Source organism: Empidonax traillii, unplaced genomic scaffold, assembly GCF_003031625.1.
Source record: "Empidonax traillii isolate 1590-97213 ecotype Southwest subspecies unplaced genomic scaffold, ASM303162v1 scaffold360:size843394, whole genome shotgun sequence".
NCBI lineage: Eukaryota > Metazoa > Chordata > Aves > Passeriformes > Tyrannidae > Empidonax > Empidonax traillii.
In genome coordinates this window covers 544,448-547,340 of record NW_020955553.1, presented here as the reverse complement: position 1 = coordinate 547,340, position 2,893 = coordinate 544,448, and the positions used below count along the sequence as shown (strand labels likewise).

At 41.1% G+C, this 2,893-nt stretch overlaps 1 long non-coding RNA gene across 2 annotated transcripts in view; it reads right to left on the bottom strand.

The window, feature by feature from the left end:
• Positions 1–301: 301 nt before the first annotated feature.
• LOC114061793 overlaps positions 302–2,893 on the bottom strand; it is a 7,499-nt gene continuing 4,907 nt past the window's right edge. Inside the window, exons 4-6 of one of the 2 annotated variants that reach the window (XR_003572225.1) lie at positions 1,890–1,956; positions 873–1,799; positions 302–639 (exon numbers count right to left, since the gene is read on the bottom strand). This is a non-coding gene — a long non-coding RNA (uncharacterized LOC114061793). Of the gene's footprint in view, positions 640–872; positions 1,957–2,893 lie in introns of both variants that reach the window. The other variant, XR_003572224.1, reaches the window with a different exon arrangement.

The window sequence follows — 2,893 nt, the reverse complement described above, 5'->3', positions numbered from 1 at the left end:
CATCCCTTCCTGACTTATCCGTCTGCGGGAGCGAGCGGCAGAGTTAGCGCCGGACTCCTCCCGCTCTGCCCGCACACCGGGCACAAGTTTTCGCCGTCCGGGACACTCGCAGACGTGATCCTCAACTAAAAAAGCATCCACGGCGACCACAGCTTAGCTCCACACAGCTTGGCTCCCTTCCTGAGCACGTGTACTCTCAGCCCCGTGCCCCTTTTCTCCACTTCCCTCTCCAAGTGGTTGCAAGAGAGGATAGAAGTGAGAAATTTAGTTTGTGTGTGGTTTTTGTTTTGTTTTGTTTTGTTTTGTTTTGTATTCCTGCCTACACACGTCTGCTTCTCACCCCTGTCCAGCGGCAGGATGCTAAGCAGGGGCGGATCCGCGTGGCTGCAGCATCCTTTAACGCACCTGGCAGGGGAATGTCCCAGGCAGCCCCCAGGGCGGGAAGGGGGGAACAGGGGCCACGGGGTGGGGGGGGTTGAAGCCACTTTGTTTCCCCGTGCTGTGGTCCCAGCAGTTTCCGTGTGACTGGGAAAGGTTTATTCCTTGCCTCTATGAAGGAAAGACCAATTGGAACCCTGGAAATCACACAGTCCATAAGTATGATGGAACCTGGCAAATGAGAACTGCCCGCCTAAAAACCTAACACAAACACATAAACAAAACAAAACAAAAACAAAAACAAAAACAAACCACAACAAAAAACACGAGAGAGAGAAAAGTAATTAAAAGAGAGAAAACGACCGACAAGAAATTAAACTTTTCATTTGAAGTGTTCGTGGGTCTTCATTTGGAAAACGGAGTCAGGTCTCTGTGTGTAGAGACCTTGAGGGACAAGGGTTGAGATATTTACATGAACAAAACTTTCCACCTACCGCGTTTGGCGCAGTAAGCGCTAGCAATATTCCAGACTAGTAAAACACATTCCAGAGCGCAGCTCTCTTCAGAAATGTGGTGGCTTGCTTGAGATTTGCCGTAGTTTAGTGAACATTTTTTTTCGCCTCTGAAGGGTTTTGGAGTTGAAAGACCACAGCAAAGCTTAGCATCCCGGGGTCGGGATTGAGCGGATTTCCCTCCAGCTTTCCTCTGTCCCCCCTCCCCCCAACTCTCCAAGCGTAACCTGCGTTATATTTTAAACAAAACAGGAGTTAGCAGCGCGGCTGTTCTGCTGTACGCCCGCGCTAGTTAGCAGCAGCAGAAGCCTGCGAGGTACCTCAAGAGAAGAAAAAAACTAACGCTAAAACGAGCAACAAGTTAATTCGGCAAAACTTAAACTTTGCTGGCTGCCTTCGGAAGAGTCCGATCCGACCAAGATTGTTGGCTCCATGCCTGCAGCGGCACCCCAATCGTAAGAGTGCTACAGGGAGCGTTTTTTTTTTTTTACATCCTTCTTTTAATAAATACCTGTTTGTCCGAATGGACGCCTTTGGAAAATGGATGTAGAAGCAACACTGTCTTGGAGGTAGGGAAATGAAAGTGTTTACCGTATTTAGTATTCATTTACTTATAGTGGGAAATGATTAGGTATGTACTAATATAACCGTGGAGACCAACTGCCTAATTAGCATTTACAAATTAAAATGTTAAACATAAAGACATATTCCGTATACAGTCTGCTATATGTAAAACACATTCGTGCATAATACGGCAGTCAGCTGCAAACGTGAAGTTGACTGGCTTCCAGATATGTGGTGTTCTTGGCTAATGTGAGCTTCTCTGGGTTTTTCAAGCTTACCCATGCTGTAGTTCATAGTTCTTATGACCACCTTGATAGCTGCACTAGGGATATTACACTAACCAATCTGGAGAAAATAGGAAAATACACAGATTACTTTTAAAGGCTGACGATAACAACGATAAACACAATAGGCAGGCAGATCATTTATCCGTACCTTTTATTCTGAAGGCTTCACTCGGAACCTTATTTATTGTTTTGAGCATAACAAAGCATTTCGGGTTCTGTAATAAATTAGAACAATAATACAGAACTGCACATGCAAAGCAAGATAGCTTTTGAAATAGGGGTCCTTTCTTTCCCAGCTGCATAATTTTGATATTACCCAACGTGTCGTGCTCAGGGTTCACCTCACACAGACTGTAATGAGAGTTGCCAAATGAATGGAACAATCTATCTGTTGACTTGAGCTCAACATAGACATATTACATATGATGGAAACCTAATGCTCCCATCGGTGTTAAAATCAGAGGGATATATAGTTCCAATCCAGACCCTTGAACATGTAGATTTTTATTTATCAGAATAATTGTGCATGTAGCGACATAAAAAGGGGATTTACAAGTTGGAGTCTTTTAAAAGAGACTGTGAAAACCTTAGCCCTGCTTTTATTAGACATGATATCATTCCGATTTGCGTGCTTGCCATCTCAATGGCTTTTCACATGTGGAAAAAAAAAAAAAGATCCATATGCATTACATAGATTTTCTTTTACTCGCATAAGGACTGGCAGCCTTTTAGTGGATAAGAGGGTGAATAATTGTGATACACCAGAAAACAGTTCGTGCAGTTTGGCAGCTCTGGTTATTATTATTAGATTTTTTGACATTTGAACTTGTCTATTGTCTAAGGAGCTCAGTGCAGATTGCAGTAGGTCAACCTTAAGGCTGCTCTTTTTGGCATTGCACACAAACATGCACACGCTGTCTGTTCTCCTTGTGTGAATGCAGCAGCTACAGTTTTACAGTGCCTTTTTTTTTTTTTTTTTTTTTTTTTTTTTTTTTTTTTTTTTTTTTTTTTTTTTTTTTTTTTTTTTTTTTTTTTTTTTTTTTTTTTTTTTTTTTTTTTTTTTTTTTTTTTTTTTTTTTTTTTTTTTTTTTTTTTTTTTTTTTTTTTTTTTTTTTTTTTTTTTTTTTTTTTTTTTTTTTTTTTTTTTTTTTT